The sequence below is a fragment of the Carassius gibelio genome, chromosome B16 (assembly GCF_023724105.1).
Source record: "Carassius gibelio isolate Cgi1373 ecotype wild population from Czech Republic chromosome B16, carGib1.2-hapl.c, whole genome shotgun sequence".
In the NCBI taxonomy this organism is placed as follows: domain Eukaryota; kingdom Metazoa; phylum Chordata; class Actinopteri; order Cypriniformes; family Cyprinidae; genus Carassius; species Carassius gibelio.
The window spans coordinates 5703701-5723272 of record NC_068411.1 but is presented as its reverse complement, the minus strand read 5'-3'; positions in this window follow the sequence as shown (position 1 = coordinate 5723272).

The following is a 19572-nucleotide window of genomic DNA, read 5'->3' as shown; positions in this document are numbered from 1 at the left end:
TGTATCAAACTTTTTCTTGTAGCTGTTCAGCAGCAGCCGCCTCTAGTCCCGTTTGCTGCTAACAGTGAAGAGCAAGGCCCAGTAACGTTACCAAGCTCCAGTCATGAGCCCAACACACCAGAATGGGCAGGTAGGATTGTCATTCAGAAGAACTAATAGTAATGAAGAGCCCTGCTCAATGAAAAATGCCCTGAGATAATTAATGATACCTGATGATTCAGCAATGCATCAATGAAACTGAGATGATACTGTCATTAGAAAGTGCAATACATTTTATTTTAATCTTTATTTTTTTATTTTGTTTTATATCTTTGTTTTTATTAGATTTTTTTCTTTATTTCAACGTTTGGATATTTATGAATACTAAATCTTAAAGAAAAGAGATTCTTACACTATCCTGTTATTTACTGTTCTAATAAATCTTCACTTTGAAGCAAAACTTAAGCTATTGTTTTTGCACTGAATTGGAAATGATGATGTTTTTTAAAAATACAATGAATTACAAGACTGTAGGGAATTATATTCTGAGGTTTTAATTACATTATTTTAATATAGTCAGTTGTGAACTAAAGTGGAAACTCCAGGACTGAAAAGGAGTCCCAATCCGGCCCTGCCTGAACACCAGAACACCGTGAGTACTGAATTGGGCTCTTTCACATTTTGTTTTTTGTTTCAAACTGCGATTTGTATTTGTTCGTTCCGGTGCAGGAGGGACTTTGAGGAGAACTTCGCAGAAGAGAGCTCGGTTCAGTGTCGCTGTCCGTTAGGCTGGCCTCAGCCAGTCGAATATAAAATATCAAGGTGAAAGTCATCATAGCTTGCTTAGTATAGACCCAGCTCCCAACCCAACTTTGAGAATAGATTAACGGCGATATTTTTTTTTTTTTATCGCACGATAAGAGTCTCGCGTTAACGCAGCACGTTAACGCCGATAACGGCCCACCACTAATATATATACCTATATATATATATAAGTTTTGTTCTGTTCCCTAAACAACTGCTACCAAAAAAAAAAAAAAAAAGTTTTGTAAGTGATGGTGGAATATTAGTTTTTGTGTGAACTATCCAGTCATCAGTGCTTTTGGAGGGAGTTTAGTGCAGTATTCAGGTAGAAGGAGTGAAGGACGTGTTGTGAAAGACAGATGAATAGGGGGAGCATACGGGTTTGCCATGGGTGAGACTTTAGAAGAGATAAAGCAGAGATCATTCAGACAATCAGCCCGTGCCCCGATGCAATCATCCCATCTCATCTGCTTTCAAGAGCTATTGGGCTTTTTATTGAGCTGTTGTGCTGCAGACAGAGGCAGTCTGATAGCACTTTAACCCTCTGATAGGGTTAATATTAAACCCTAGCCTTTACTACGCCGGCGGCACTTAGTCTTACAAGACATGAGCCGAAATAGTTTTGTATAGATGAATGGACCAAAATACCTTTAGATGCCAAGCTGCTCTCATCTCCAACGAGAGACCAACTTCCCACAAGTTAATGATTTCAAGGTTTGACCTGCAGTTTCATTTCATCTAGTCATTTACTGTCAGACTGGATGACAGTTTAGTTTGCGCAGTCATGGCTGATTGAGTTTTTATGGCACAATTTTTAGTTTATATTTAGCTTGTCAAGCTTTTTGATGTCACAGACCCCCAAATACCATGATCCTGGTGCAAAGGAGCTGATTATTGCAGTCCTAACTTTTTTATTTTAAGTGGCTTTTCAACAAATATCTAGATTAGCATTTTTTTTTCTATTGTTTTTGCAGTTCAGATCTGCCAGTGATCATTAGGAGATCCAATTAATGTTAGTGACAATGTGAGTTTCGTAAAGAAAAAAAAATATATATATATTTTATACTGTATCACTCTATATTTGATTTCATTTGACTGTTATTTGCTATTGTTATTACAACATTATTGTCCTTGTTATTTATATTTTTTGTGGCAACTGTATGAAAGATTAAAGGGATGAGAGATGAATCCACCAAGCTCACATACAGCTACCAGGTGACCATCCAGTCCAAACAGGAGAAGCAGATGATGAAGATTTAGAGAAAAGAAGAGAAGGAGAGCAAACGTGAGAAGCGAGGAGATGAAGGGGAGACCCGTGAAAACAATTTTCATTTTGACCCCAAGGAGATGAGACTGCAGAGGTGAGCGCCTGTCTGTCTGTCTGTCTGTCTATCTTTCTTTTTCATTATGTGAATAAGCACCTCTCTACATATCAGAGTCTGGCCTATAAAGAAAGAAAAGGAGAGAGAAAGCTCGATAAAACTGCTACCTGGAGCTTTTGCAGAAGGGATTTTCTCTTAATGTTTAATTTCACAGGATGAAAAAGTGCAATGATCTGTTTAATTAAAAATGCTGCCATCCAAATGAGGCAGAGCATGAGGAGAGAGATTAGAGATGAGGTGGTAATACCTCGCACGTCTCCTCGCGCTCTCAGCCTTTCAATCATCCCACTGCAAGACAACAACCAAACAAAAATAACTCTGAAAATCCCAACTTTAAATGGGATCCGTGAGAAGCCCTCGTCGGTTGTACCTGAGACTGCTAAATATGCCACACAGATGTCTCTTTTGTAGGATTTGACGCATTTTATTGGACTAATAAGATCTTACCAAATGTTGTTGTCAGGCTACATTAATAAATATGGATGTGTGGGGGCGTATTGTAACTTCAGAAAGATCACAGTTCTGTATGCTCAAGATTTTTTATATTACAAAGTGCTTTCTAGAAAGAGAATTTATTGTTGATATTTCCAGAAATATCCAATAATTATCAATTTATTTGGAAACAAAATCATGTTAACAGATTTGATGGTTTAAAATTGCAATTTCCTGGGGACACAAATTAGTTGTCGTTAAAAGGATAAAATATATATTTTTATATTAGAGCTGTCAATCGTTTAAAAAAATGAACTTACCACCATTAATTACATCCATTTATATACTTTTGCTTTAAGTGAACTTAAAATAGTCTTCACATTAATAGTAAATTATTAAATACACAAATTATAAATTGAATACACAGTAGATTAACAGTTATTCAACCTACAAAAGTTAATCAGCAAGCAGAGCATTGAGTGATTTCTGCTGTATCTACATGTATGTAGCTTTGATTTGAAAGAAAACAGCGCATCCTTGAAGGGCGGCTGACACAGAAGAGCATACACAGCATATGGTGAAATGGAGAGACACAAAGGAGACTGTTGACAAAGGAAGTATTGAATAAAATCTTTATTTTTGTTTTCTTCGCTTACAGTATTCTCATTGCTTCATAACATTACGGTTGAACCACTGATGGCAGATGGATTATTCTGACGATGTCTTTCATACTTTTCTGGACCTTGACACTGTTATTTACTTGGTAGTCTTTGGGACAGTCACAAGGCTCCCGGTTTTCATCGAAAATGTTGTGTTCTGAAGATGAACTGAGCTTTTATGTGCTTGAAACGACATGGTAGTAAGTGAATAATGACAAAATTTTCATTTTAGGGGGGAGTTTCCCTTGAAGAGTTGACCTCATTTTAAGTTTATGCAACAAAAATGGATATTCTGACACAATTTGGTGGATTTTGCATTTTGCATTAAACATTTTAAATTATTTTCTACATACAAAGTACTGCAAAAATTTGCTTCTCCAGAACTGCAGCACTGAAAACTACTGTAAAGTGATTTTCCAAAAATATTCATTTAACTTTTTCCAAACTTTTTAAAAACACTTTAACCACACACCTTTTCCAATGTGCACTTTTTTTTTCAAGCTTTGAATAAGCAATAATTGTACATATGTTTCATGATGGTTTATTTCATTTTATTATTATTATTATTATTATTATTATTATTATTATTATTATTATTATTATTATTATTATTATGTAATTTCAGACTGACTCAATGTCGAGATTATATCTTTTTGGGCTATATTTTTTTGTTGTTCATCCAAAAGTCTCACTGGATTATTACAATATTTGCAAAAAGAATGTTACAACCAAAGCAAAAGACAATAGACATAGCCATTATAACTATTGTTGTGAATAATGTAATACGGCTAAACCCTTTGCACAGTAATGTATGTAAATGAGGAGCACAGAAGGCACCTGCTTTGCAGAATGATGCATCATTTCGAGACGTTTCCGTGTGCCTGCTGAAGTATTGTCTTTCATGTGTTAGGATACAAAGGTGTCGCTCTCAAACAGTGTAAGGACACTAACGATTGTCTTAAAAGACTGACTTACAGCAGAGCACTTGAGCCAGGCAATCATTTGTGTCATTTTAAACTCTGAAATATAAACCTGAGAGCTCAAGGGCTCAAGATAAGCTTTTGGGTCTCTGTCAATGACCGATCATTGTTAGATGGTTCATGACCTGCATTTTCAACAACAGATCAGATATCAGAGCAGCATGCAAGCAGATCAGGTTCTGTGGGATGTTTTATTTATTTATTTATTTTCAATTTGTATTTATTTATTTGACTTTGAAACCGAAGTGATGAAAGCAAGCAAACAGCACATGAAGAGGGCAAACACAGAAGGCTCTTCTGGCTTTTTAGGTTTGAAAAATACTGACTACTGCCACCTACTGCTATGGAGAGCATTTCCTCTCACGTAGGCACAGAACATACTTGCTAGTTGGCCATTGGCTGTAGTCTTTGTGCTGTGTTCAAGTGCAGCTTTTTAGTGTTCCCTCTAGATGTTAATAATGCATAGGTATTCTAATATGGACAAAATAATGAATGCAAATTATTCAAATTTTCTTATCAATAAAAACATTATTTAAAATTAAAACAGTATTTTTTTTTTATTAGTTTACATTTTTAACCTTTTAAGTTGCAAAAATTGGCTTTTCTCCGTATTTCATTTTGAGACAATTATTATTATTATTATTATTTTTCTTTATTGATCTAAAGTATTTCCACTGTTTCAAATTTAGTGGACATGAACTTGAAATAAAAGACTAGCACTTTACATTGTTCATATGAGACTTCTTTTTTTTTCTGAAAAGTATTAGCGAAAGGATGTGCTTAAATTACAGAATAAATGTTGATTGTAAATGTTTGGGCAAATAAAGGTGGAGCTACATCTGTATGTATGAATGTGTTTATTTATTTAGAGGTTTGCCATTTCTACAGCTCTGAGACCAACATCCGCAGGCAACAATGTTTAATTATTATATATCAATAAATGCTAAAGAACCATAAAGTAACTCCATACTTTAGTCCAGTTGACTGACTGACTTACTATTACATTTGATGCTTAAATGATTTCTATATAGTTTGTTGTTGTATAGTAAGATATACAGTATTATAACTCTTACTGTAATAAAAGTATATCTGCCCATTTATTCTAGCTAGGAACCACCTACTCAGAAGGTAGAACCCAATTTCACATCACATCGAATGGGTTAATCTAAAATCCATGATACTGAAATCAGCAGACCGATATAAACCTGGCCAGCCTTAAAAGCAAATGAGTTAACCAGTCAAACATTCTGTCTCGTGTCCCATGGGCACTTTAGATTTAACATGTCTACCAATGGTTTTGAATGGTTTGTGACAGATATTTCAAAAACAGATGAATATTTGAAGTGGTTTAGTATTTATTATTTGTTGTTTTATCTGAAACATTTGCTGTCATATTTTCCTCAGTGTTAGCCGAGACCAGTCGGTGCTCTGTATGATGGTGATCTCTACTGTCTGTGAAGTCTCTTGATGTGGAACTCCAGTTCTCCAGTGTTAGGCCGGCGACGAGATTACAGACTCATCCGTTACCCTCACATTTACGATTCTTACAGCAAAGCTATCAAGACCTCAGCATTCGTCAGAGGAGCCAAGGTGAACACGCGCCCTACTAATCTGACTCTTAGATGTGTAAGGACACAGAGGAAAAATAAATCTCCACTCTTAAATACAAAATCACTCCCTAGTGCTTTGTTTACTCAGCATCATGCCAGTCTGTTCAATTATATCACATTATCACACACTAGATTACCTAGAGCCTTTGTTTTTAATCCAGTTTTTATGATATCTTAATTAAAATTCCTGCTGCAGGCCATCTTCCAGCGATTGAAATGAATTCATTAGGGCCTCGTCTTTTTCCTGCGGGTGGGGTGGAACAGGTGGTTAAGGGCCAGGATGATCAAGAGCTTTTTATCACAAAAAAATATATGAGCAGCACAACTGTTTTTAACATAAGTGATTATAAGACATTTTCTTAAACTGCAAATCAGCATATCAGAATGATTTGTGAAGGATCATGTGACCCTGAAGACTGGAGGAATGATGCTGAGAATTCAGCTTTGCATCAGAGGAAATTGCATTTTAAAATATATTAAAACAGAAAACTGTTATTTTAAATGCCATATATTGTATATTTAATTTGTATAATCAATTGTATAGTATACAGCTCTGACAATTTGATTAGAACAACAATAGTGAGTAAGATGAGGAGCATTGCCAGATATGATGACGTGTGGTGTTGTCTACTGTGATCAACAGCTGAATATGACACATTCATTAGTTCGGCATATGCTCTCAGTTTGGTGAAAATGAGTTGTAATTATAGGAGCTGGAGGAAATGCAGCGTGCTAAAATTAGATATTTATTCTCCTATTCTATAAATGATTTTCATTACAGAACGTATAGCAACTGCAGCTCAACCCACCGCATGCCACTACTCAAAGCAAATACATAAAGACGTGTTATGACTGCTATTTTTACAGCTAAAGCACATATTGGAAGATTTGCAGTTGATTTCTGCTGTAATAAAGCCCACTGGTGTCCGCAGCCCTCAACATTGGTCTTCACTGTTTGGTTGGAGACGGTGGCCGTGAGCTAATATATTATGAAGGTTTAATTGTGTGTGTTTTCTGTGTAATTATGTCCTCTCCGCTGTGCCGGCAGATGCTGCTGCCCAAGGGGATCAGAAGAGAGTATAATAAGATGTATGAGGAGGCTGAGATCCCCTTCAATGAACCCATGCCCATTGGCTTTGAGGAGAAACCCATGTACATCTCGGAGCTGGTCGAGGTCGGTAGCGGCTTTTTTTACAGCTGTTGACATTTATCAATGCTTATATTCACACTCTATGAGCTTTTCCCAACTAATCACACCATTTCTCCCGTTTATATTGACTGGTGGCATTATGCCTAAATTCTCCTCCACACGATGTCAGATGCAGCATGTGATGGTTTTGTAGCTGTGTGTTATGTTTGTGTTTTGTTCTGTGAAGTGGAGAGCTGTCTTAACTTGTCTTAGCCCAGCTGACTACACAGCAACTCAAAATGCTTTGCACTGACAGATGATATACCAGGAATGGACATGGTCACCGACAATACTCAGATAGGCTTTAGTGTTTAAATGATGCTCAGTTGGTACTAAGGGGTCCAAAGTGTGCAAGGAAAATATCCCTTATGCCATTACATCCACACCACTAACCTGAACCCCTGATAAAAGGCAGGAGGGATCCATGCTTTCATGTCATTTACGTCAAACACTGACCCTACCATCTGAATGTCACAGCAGAAATCCGCACTCATCACACCAGGCCACCTTTTTCCAATCTATCAAACATCTAATCAAAGTATATAATCAAGATAAAGTACATCTTACTTACACTCTCTTCCTTTAACCTTCAGTACACCTAAAATAGTCTCCATTTACAACCACAGAAAAGCTGAACAATGACATTTGTCCGTGACTCACTAGGCAACTTAATAAATAAACAATTGGAACACATGTCTTTCTGCTCCTTTTGGACATTATCAGAATTCATATTTGGCATATATACCTGAACAGGTATTTTCGTCACATCCGTCTTTTCAAACCACATGTGACTCGATCATGCTTGCAGTACATGGGTCCCATGTGTTTTTCAGTGACTTGACACCAAAGTAACGGTCCTTTTGACATCCTCACTAAACACATATTATCCTTCGAAACCTGATAGGCTTGCAAAAACCTCTCTCCACTAACAGGAGTCCAGAGCAGAGAGGCTTACAAAGACCCACTTTAGCAAATAAGGTAGGCTTGATTTTGACAGGAAAGTGCACAACAACCTCCTCGTCGAACTAGAGGACATGTTGCCATGGCTTACTCAAAAGCACACAGACTTTACCGTGGGTCTCCTTTAATTAAAGTGATCAGTGTGTCAATCATAATGACAGCCGTGTGGTCATGCCCGAGCTACAAGGTGTATTCAAATTCACAAGCTCGGCAAGGGGGACTCAATGATTGGTGAAGTCTCGAGTTTAAACAGATTGATTGGTCATGCCTTCTGGCTTGTTTTGGGTCTTCTTTATTGTTCTGTGAGGCTCAGCTGTTAATGGGTTTTAATTCATTATTCAGTCTTTAATACACTTTTATTTCCGCTTATAATGTTGGTTCAGGGTTACTACACCTTCAGTTTTACTCTTTCAATCAAATGGACTGTTTTTGCTACTGTGCCTTGAAGATTTTTATACAGTATGTAAATAACCCCTGTTATGATTAGCTTACATCCAAATACTGCTGTAGTTAACACTGGCAATGTCTAAAAGCTGCCAAAAGAGCCACTGTCATTCATTCAAGCTGCTGATGGGTGGACATATCTTATTTGGGGTGATATTAATATTAATAACAATTTGGGTTGGTTTAGCCCTAATGGGTTTTAAATATAGTACAGTGCACACCCAACAAGTTTAACCCATCATGTTGAGTTGATTTTATTTCTACAAGATTACTAGCTTATTTTTTATGTATACATTAAACATAATTAATAAACATTTTAAGAGTAAAATGAAACATTCAAAAGCAATTCAAGTGTGATCAGTTGTTATCCTTTCTGTTCCAGCTGCCCCATTTTCTGCTGACAGTTTAAAGATATCTTTACTGACTCATAACCTACCCATAAACACTTCCAAGAAAACATTTAACATCCCCCATAATTAGATCCAGTATCTTTATGAATAAAATCAGTTTATGCAAGGAATCAAGCATTTTTATCATGCAGAACAACAGCGTGAAACCCTTTTTAGATGTCCCTAAATGTGAAAATAAAAGGAGTTACAGAACAATAACAACTTCATAGATAAAGCAAAATGTATACAAGTCTTTATTTCACCAAAGACTTTATGACACCAGTTAGGTTGTGCTCAGAACTGCTCACTCCTGAAGAGGATACATAAATCATGCGGTTGTTATGTCAAATTATGTCATTTTCATAATTTGCCAACTTTAATGCCAATAAAAACCTGTTTGTCTTTCTTCATTCTATGGCACACATAATAAGAAATCGCGGTTGCACTTTATTTTACAATACGTGTACTTACATGTACTTATAGTGTACTTACAGAGTATTTAAGAAAGTTCTGGAAATACAAGGTAACTACATGGGGTAGGGTTAGGTTTAGGGGTAGATTCAGGGTTAGTACCTAGTTCTCACATAGTTATTGTAAGTACTATAATAAGTGCATAGTATGTACATGGGGAACGGGACTTTAAAATAAAGTGCTAACGAAATCGTATTAAATAAATAAATAAAGAAAGTCATACCTGTTTGGTGTGTCATGAGGGTAAATAAATGATCTACATCCTAAAACTATGTTTATTTCTAGATTTTCATGAAAAAAAAAAAAAAAAAAGATCCAGTTTTTCATTGTGGCCTGGAACTCAAAATAAGTTACCAAAACAACAATACAATGCACAGAAACACAATGTTCCTCCACCTGATTTTGTGACAGGTGCAGTTTCACAGAGAGATGGAGGATGACTCATCTGCAGCGACATGATGACCTTGACTGTTTTGTCACAAAAATGGTAGGAAAAACAACCGAACAATCCATTATAGTAAAAAAAAAATCGGATATTTTTCATTGTATTTCTCTTTTTAAATCATGTCTTTTTAGCAAGGCTTTCCTCTTCCAAACACATTGATTGGAATATAACACAAAGTACTGTTGATCTGCATGAATCTGTTGACGTTCTCAGCATTTTAATCATCATAGACAGAAGCATCTTTTCCATATTCAGATATTTGCGTTTGTCCTCCTACTCATCAACTAAACGGCCTGCAGGTGTGTGTGTGTGTGTGTGTGGGAACGACGTACACTCCAGTGGAAGGGTAGACGTCGCTTGAAGCTGCTGCTTTTAGTGGCTGCCACTGGTGTCAAACATAATAACTGCTCTGAGGGAGCGTTTAAAAGCAGGAGGGGTCAAACTACTGCCCTAATGGAGACATAAATACGCTTGACTTGCCTGCTGTCGCCCACTTGAAGAAATCCAAGCAGCAGTTGAAAAATGAAAGCAGAAGAAATGTCCCATATCCGTTGTCATCGCAGCACTAGATCTCAGATCATGGCTCATTTCATGTGTGGCTAACGCAAGGGACGTGATCTGGAATCGACTTGGACTCGTCCCGCGGCACAGAGGGATTGTGCTTGTGTGTTTTAGTTAAAGAAAAGCCAGCAGAATATCCATCTCTCCTCGGTAAGAGGGTAAATATAAGAATGGACAGCACAGATTTATTTTCTGGCCCCCGTGGGGCTCATTTCCAGCGTTGTGTTTTCCTCCCTTTCAGGAAACCATTAATTAAAGCGCCAAGCTTCACGGCGTAATCAATGATGTACCTTTCGTCCTAAATTTGGCTATGTGGACGATATTGTTTTTGCCTACAGAACTATATATCACAGGTAAAGAAAACATCAAGCGCAGAACAAGTAGGATTTCACATGAGTTTCATCATAATCGCAGCTTGAACGGATCACTCCTCGCGTCTGGAGCGAGCGACCGAGATTGATATAAGCGGTGTGAATTAGTGGAAGTGGGGAAGTGCCTCTATTCATTAACTAAAGCCTCCACAACTCAGAAACAAAGTGCTTCCCTTTTATAAAACAGCAGTGTGAAATGGCTAATACATCTTTATGTGCTATTAACGTCTGTTGAGCGGCAGGCCTGGAAGCATGTCTGTTTTCTTTTTTTTCCTTTTTTTTTTTTTTTTAAGTGCTGCACGATTGTCATTTATTGAAAGCCATAATGGGCAACAGGGACACGGCCGCTCAACGTGCCTTTAATAGCTGTGTGAAACATTAAAAGTGGGGAATTTATTAGGAAGCCTTTTAACTAATGAATCTCAAGCACTGCTGTTTTGCTGTACTCGCGCGGTAAAAGCCTTTCTAATTTCTGTGAAGAAATATACGAGAGAGTTGCCTCCGCAATGAGTGAAAATCAAAGCCCACCCATGCTTCTGTAAATCAGCACAGTCATGCGGAAATCAAGTGATGAACATGCAGAGTATTGACATGTAATGCTTCTATTTGTGGAAGTGATTCAAATGTTTGTTTCCCATGGCATGTAATGTTACTTATAGTGATTAGTGTATATGTGCGGTTTGTTTCACTTTAAGATTTTTTTTAATGAATGTAAAAATGAATGAATGTTAATAGATCAATATTATTGCACTGTCTGTAGGTTAAATATTTAAACGAATTTGTTTAAATGTTATTATGCAATAATATATATAATGCATTCAATTTAAATGTAATTTTACTGAAAATGTAACATTACTATCCCTACTTACTGAAAAATGAATAGCTTTCTTTCTCGCTCTCTCTCCACTTTCCCACTACAGTTTTCTGGTGGTCTTCTCATTAAGATTTAAAAAATTGGGAATCTAGATCTGTTCAGTTCAACAATTATTTTCAAGTTAAATTACTTGTACAAGTGAAATTACGCTCTCCTAATGAGAAGTGCTCCTGTAGGGCATTTAATTGCTGTGGCCTTTTCAGAAGAAGCGCTTGACAAACAGAAATGTATAAGATGCATTTAGCAGGTTTGAAAAGCTGTGGTTATACTCTATGTATACATATGTACACACTGTATACAGACATTGGCAGATGTAAACATGTTAAAAAGACTGTTGCCACAATTATGAATATAAGACTGCTAATATAAACTTATTGTGCTTTATATGTACATTAAGCAGAATAATATGATTAGAAAGCATGAAGCTTGCGCTGTCGGAATGCCAGTCTGTCAGTCAAAATCTGGAGCAAGACGCAACCCATAATAATGGATTATGATGTGGTAAATGAACGAGTGATCGTTACAGAAGTATGCATCAGTTACATTAAACAGGGAAGCTCAACTGTGTGCTAGAACATACAGCACTGGTCCTTGCGCATCATGAGCACATTTGAGCTGCTTCTTTTGCTTTTGAGGTTGGCATACACACTTAAAAGCGTATAATCGCCACCTACAGCACAACGCTGGCATGACAGCTAAGTTAAAATAAGGATTAGGCTGAGACAGAGCCAATACTGATTGGTAAAAAAAATAAAAATAAATTCTTGGTCAGTTTGTAACACATACTGTCTGAAAGATAACTGCTTCTGAACACTTGGTGCACATGCTCGGTGAGAATTCAAACAGTGATTTTTCTCATTTGGTAAGATATTAATGCAGTCACCGCAAGTTAAATGTAAACAAATGGGATGAAAATGATTAATGTCAAAATATCAGATCTGTGCATATCAAAATGTAACGCTTTGCATGTCTGTCTATAATTTTGTAATCAAACAACAATATTAACAAGAAAAAGGAAACCCCTCATTACTCGTAATTATTTGTGTTTACTTGAATAATTACATGAAACCTTGAAGCAGTGTTCACAAAATTGAATAATTATAATTGAGAATGTTGTTTTTAAGTTATTACTATTTATATAAATATTTTAACTCATTACTATTCATTCATTAATTCGCTGTGCTATCAAACTCAGTACTGAGAATTACAACAGTTCAACATTAGTTATTGGTATCACCCAATCAAATTTTGGTAACTGGACAATGTTTAAAAGTTTTAGAACTCTAGGAGCTTTAATTTTAGTAGATGTTAGGATATATTGATTATCTTTCTTTTAATTCTTACATGAAATTCACACAAATAATAAGCAATTTAAGCAAACACTATGCTCCATAGTGAAAGACTAAAAGGATGTGGTATTATTACAAAACATGGATCACAGTAAGTCAAATACTGCAATCCTTCTTATATCTTGTGACACATAAAGCATTGCGATTCTAACCTTGAGTGTATAATGATTTATTCCTTTTCATTTGACTGCAGTAAATTATTTTCATGATAGGTGACTTTCTAGTGACATTGCTTACAAATTGCGTGTTTTATCTCCAGCTTGTTCCTCCCAGTAATGCTGTAAAAACCAAAATGAACACAGATGCTCTTTCTGAATATGAAAAAAAAAACATCTTAAATTTGTGCAGCTGTGCTGTCGTTTACTTCATCATTTTCACACGTCTGCTCTCAGATGAGAGCGCTAACGAGTGATGCATTTGTAATGAATATCCAGTGTCAAATGCTTGAAATGCAAAATAATAACTAGACTTACATTTCTAAAGGAAATATGCTTGCAGAGCAATATAAAATAATAGGGTGAAAGTTTGGTGGTAAGTATCTGTGTTAGTCTAGTCTTTTACATGCTACTTGGCACTTCAATTACTGGCAGCCCTGTGTTAATGTTGTTTCTTAATTTTCTTAATATATTCATATTGTGCAAATATCAAAGATTGTACGTTTCTTAGATGCTTCTGTCTGATATTCATGGTCATTATCCAATGCTGCTAGATATTCTAACTACACCAGCTATTTACAAATAGCATCTTTCTATATCAACCGCTAAACAAATATGTGTATTCTAAATTTACGGGTTTCAGACATAACTTCAGCATCTTTTCATTATGTAGGGGTTTGAAGTGCTTCAGATTGTTGAATGGACAGAATATCTGACTAGACTGAAGTACAAAATGATTCATAAAATTGTTTTGATTCTTAAAGTGCATGCCGTCTAAATGCAATAAATAAATAAATAAATAGAAATAATGGGATATATTAAAGGGTTAGTTCAGCCATACATGAAAATTCTGTAATTATTTACTCACCCTTGTATCATTACAAACCCATTAGTCCTTCGTTCATCTTCAGGAAACAATTCAGATATTTCTTATGAAATCCAATAGCTTTCTGATCCTGCATAGACAGCAACACAACTGAAACATTCAAGGCCCAAAAAGGTAGTAAGGACCATTAAAATAGTCATGTGCTGTTTATAAGCAGAGGAACACATACACATACACATACGAGTATCCTACTGGAATTGCCCTGTAATTTTTATTCTTCCGATTCTTCTCCGAACTGAATTGCAATTTTGCGGGTGTAAACATACTGAAAAACTCACAAAACTCTGCACACGCATCAGAGATGGCGAAAATGTATGTCTGACATGGGTTTCAGAATAATGGGTTGCAAAATGGCTCAATAGTACCACCTTTAAAATTTAAACGAAGTGCCCCTAGAGCTGTACAAAACTTGGTAAGACAAATGGAACACACCAATACCTACAAAAGAGTCTGAAACCCAACAGAAAGTCTGTTATTTTAGAAATTTCCTGTACAATTTGTTATTTTTTGCTATTTTCAGGCCTTACACTTTAACAAACTCCTCCTACAGTTTTAAACGGATCAACTTCAAATTTGCTGAGTAATCATAGGGCATTTGTGTTGCTAAAGTGCTGTAACTCAGGCAAACAATGTCCAATCTGCCACAAACTTCACACGTTTGATAAGAGGTATGACCTGAACACCTACTAGAACATTGGTTCCCAACCAGGGGTCCAGAGTTCACAGGGGGGGCGCGGGAGCGGATATGCTTTGAGGTGAATAAAGATGCATAAAATGTTCTACTAATAATTTTAAATAAAAATATTTTTTCAAAGTTTAAAAAAAATCATATGCTAACAATGCCAATTTCATTTACAATTTCGTTATTTCAAATGTAGGCGCGTTGTGTGCGGCAAGCGCGCTCATAATGTAAGATACGCCGACCCGACCACAACAGTGCCCAACATCAAATGGCAAACATAATGAAAGCGGAATGAAACTGCTCGTTATTGTGTGGTTGACGGACCGTTTATCAGTTTGGACCAGTGCAGCGCGAGCCGATAGTGATCATGCGACGCTGTTACTACACAGTGCTAATAAGAGATCCAGTAAAGAAAGCATTTGAATTTGCCACAGAAGTAATAACATTGCTGCGAGATCTAGAGAGAAACATTCACATTTCTCCGTTATTAACGGAACAAACAGCACGTGGAAACCAGGAAGAAACATGAATGAACTATCCAGTGTCCAGATCTGCAACATTCATCATGGATTTTTACTGTAGTAACACTAACGAACCATGAAAGTTTGACAGGAATAGTAGGCTATAATGCCTTAAAGTAACATTACGTCAGTTTTATTTTTACATGAATATAACTGCTGCCCTCAAATGTTAATCTGAAATTAAATAAACCTTGGTTTATAACTACTACAATTTAATTTTTTCATTAGCTCCAGAATTACTCAAAGTAAAAAATATCACACTTTATTATTTTAGCTTTAAAGGGGGGGTGAAATGCTCGTTTTCACTCAATATCCTGTTAATCTTGAGTACCTATAGAGTAGTACTGCATCCGTCATAACTCCAAAAAGTCTTTAGTTTTATTATATTCATAAGAGAAAGATAGTCTGTACCTATTTTTCCCGGAAAAACACGACCGGCTGGAGGTGTGACGTGTGGGCAGAGCTAAAGAATCACGCGCGCCAGTAGGCTTTTGCGTTGAAAGCGTTTGGAAGCTGTGACATTACCGTGAGGACAAAACCAACCAAAACAAACCATGGCTAACAGTCAGATTCAGCGTATATTTATGATCCAGAATCAGATCCAGAGGCTGAAATTTAACAAGAGCAGCATCAGCAACGACGTCTCTATGTGGTATGTACTGAAACTGTATATATTTGCTTAGCGGTTTTGGAAGTTCCACTTTGTCGTCTTTTTTTTTTTTTTTTTAAGCTGTTGTGACGGCCCTTGTGTGATTAATTATCTTTGTTCTGTTGAGGTGATCGCTGATTGGGTGCACCTGGAACCTGTGAACTAGTGAAGATAAAGCTCCACTTGGTCAAACTACTCGGGAAGTCTCTTCTCTGCAATCCAGATGTCATCCATGGCCTGATCACGCCGACTATTATATTTTGTTTGGGTTTATTTGTGTTACGGAGACTTACCGTCTGCATTTAAATAGTTATGTTTGGTGACTCTTTTGTTAAATAAATCACTTTTTGATTATTTATGCTGCCTCGTTCCCTCTTCTGTCATGACCCTTGAGCCAGGTTGTGACAAAATGGGGGCTCGTCTCGGTCTTAGAATTCAGGCAATTTAATAAGATATCAATGTTTAATAGGTAGGCCTATGTATAAGGTTCTAGTTGTTGGGAGCGTGGCAGCTTGTGCGAATGGTAAGAAGTTTGTTTTACTTTGGTAATTGTTTGTTTGCTCATTTGTTCATTTGGGGTAGTGTTGTAGTGATTGGTTTGTTGGTTGAGCAGGGTAAGTGAAGGTTGGTTTTGGCATTTGAAAACTTGTAGGTGATTTTGTTTCTTTTACAAATAATTTGTTGTTACAGTCAACAGATAATCCAGGTGAATGTTGTGGGTCCTTGTGTGCATATTGTTTTCAAAAGCGGTTGGAGTTTTCTCTTGTAGGCTGTAGCGACGGTCCACTTTTGGGCTTGTTGTGCGGGTCCTTGGTAGTGTTGTGGCGAACGTGGGTGAAGCTTTTAGCTTGGGAGCATGTCCATGGTTTTGGGAGGGTCGCTAGCGTGCTAGTTGCTCTTCCAAGCCAGTGGTCATTAGTGCATAAATACCCACCACAAGTAGCTGCATGAAGACTAGGGATGAGTTAGTTAGCTGGGTTGATCAAGATAGCGGGAAAACTCCATACCATTTGAGGTTTAGTCCTTTTAGTACACACAAGGAAGCTACATTGTCTTGCTGGGTCTGTTGCTGTGGTTTTGATGTGCCAATTGTTATAATGGCAGATTGAGATGCATTTATTGCAGCGCCGTCTGAAGAGGCGTTGGAGCGTTGTACTAGAGAGCAGCTACTGAAGATTGCAGAGCACTTCTCTATAGTGGTAGGGGACAAACGCCTTAAAGAGAACATTAAGGTAGTTTTGAAGTCTGAGTTGAGGGAGAAGGGTGTGTTGGCTGTAGACGAGAAAGATGATTCTCCAGTTTCTGCTGGCGTACTTATCCAGACTCAAGGCTTAACATTTGACCAACAGAAAGAACTGTTGTTGATTCAGCTTGATCATGACAAATGTAAACATGAGTTGCAAATTAAACAGCAGATTGAGGTGGAGAGGATTCGGCAAGAAATCGAGCAGGCCAAATTAGATCTGGAAGGGCGCCGATTATCTTTGGCAAATAATAGTAAGGGGTCCACTGAAGATCAGAGTGTGCAGTTGTCTAGAGCTGGGTGTTCCTTTGATATTAATAATTTAAGACTACTGCCACAGTTTAATGAAAAGGACCCGGATACTTTTTTTATATTATTTGAGCGTGTTGCTAAAGCTAGAGGTTGGCCTGAAGCAGATTGTGCTTTGATGCTTCAGTGTGTGCTGACAGGACGAGCGCAGGAAGCTTATTCATCCTTGAGCGCAGAAGATAGCTCTAGCTTTGTAAAAATCAAGTCTGCTGTGTTAAAGGCGTATGAGCTGGTACCAGAAGCGTATCGCCAACGTTTTAGGTCCTGGGAAAGACGCACTGGTCAAACTTATATGGAGTTTGCTCGAGACGTAACTGGTCATTTTAAACGTTGGTTGGATGCGCTGGAGGTCACTACTTTTGGGCATCTGTGTGACCTTGTTGTTTTGGAGCAGTTCAAAAACATGCTTCCTGGCTATATTGCAACATATGTTAGTGAGAGAAAGTGCGTCACGGCGGCAGGTGCGGCTGAATTAGCAGATGAGTATTTGTTACTCCATAAAGGGAGTTTTAGAGAGCGTGCTATAACATGTGAGCATTCTTGGAGAGCTGGTGCACCGAAGTTAGAAGCAGTATCGCGAGGTAATGTTGACACTAACTGTAACTACTGTCATGAAGAGGGTCACTGGAAGGCTGATTGTCCGCTGCTGCATTTTAGAAATAAAAAAGTATTATCTAAGGTTAATCCTGTGGCAGCCGCGGCACCGGTTGTTACGGACTGTGTGTCTGAGTTACTTACAACAGAGCTTGAACTGGATGTCTTGGCAGCTTATGCCCCTTTTATAAGAGATGGGTTTGTGTCACTGGTAGGAAGTGAGGTTAGGGTTCCAGTAAAAATTCTGAGGGACACAGGGGCCTATGACTCTTATATTGTGGGATCTGTGTTGTCATTGTCAGAAGAAACTGACACGGGTGAATGCATACTAAGTCGTGGTATGGGTTTAACTGTTTTACCCATACCGTTACATAAGTTGATCTTGGACTGTGAACTGGTAAAAGGAGAGGTAAATGTAGGAGTACGTCCAGCGTTGCCCATTGAGGGGATTCATTTCATTCTGGGTAACGGGCTGGCCGGTAGCCATGTTTGGGCTGACACTACTCCCTTGCCAGTCGTTGCATCTTGCCCAGTTAAGTCTGTTGTTGACCATATTGCCGCTGATTTACCTCAAGTTTTCTCAGCCTGTGTAAGTACACGAGCTATGAGTAAAGCGGAGTCTGAGAGGGAGTCTGATGAGGGTGAAGTAGAGTTCGTGACTCCATCAATGTCGGACTTTCCACTATCGGTGTCAAAAATTGAGTTGATACAGGAACAGCAAAGTGACTCTTCCCTTAAAGAAATGTTTAATTGTGTTGTATCTGCTAAGGAGATCAACAGTGTAGCAAGTGGGTATTTCTTACAAAAAGGCTTGTTGCTTAGGAAATGGTTGATTCTGGGTATTGACTTTGTTTGGGATGCTATCGTTCAGTTGGTGGTACCGACTAAATTTCGTCCCCTTGTCTTAAAAGTTGCTCATGATGAGAGTGGGCACTTTGGTGTGAAAAAGACTTATCTTAGTGTCTTGAAGCATTTCTTTTGGCCACGGTTGAAAAAAGATGTTGCAACATACATTAAGACATGTCACGTGTGTCAGTTAACGGGTAAGCCCAATCAGTATGTTAAACCTGCTCCATTACAACCCATTTTGGTTAGGAATGAGCCATTTGAGCACCTGATTGTGGACTGTGTGGGTCCGTTACCATGCTCTAAGTCTGGCTGTAAATACCTGCTGTCTGTTATGTGTCAGAATACTCTGTATCCTGCTGCATATCCATTGAGGGCAATTACCACTAAGGCGGTAGTGAAAGCTCTAAGTCAGTTCATTTCGGTCTTTGGCATTCCGAAGGTCATCCAGAGCGATCAGGGGTCCAACTTTTCTTCGCACATGTTTGGTCAAATTTTGAAATTGTTGCGTGTCAGTCATAACCAATCATCAGTCTATCATGCACAGAGTCAGGGGGCCTTGGAAAGATTCCATCAGACTTTGAAGTCTCTCCTGCGTGCATATTGCACAGAGCTGGATAGAGACTGGGAGGAGGGTCTTCCCTGGCTTATGTTGGCTGCAAGAGAAGCTGTGCAGGAAAGTATAGGTTTTAGTCCTAATGACTTGGTTTTTGGACACAAAGTGCGTGGACCCTTGGCTGTTTTAAAAGATGGTCTGGTGGAGGCAGAACCACCCAGAAATTTGATTT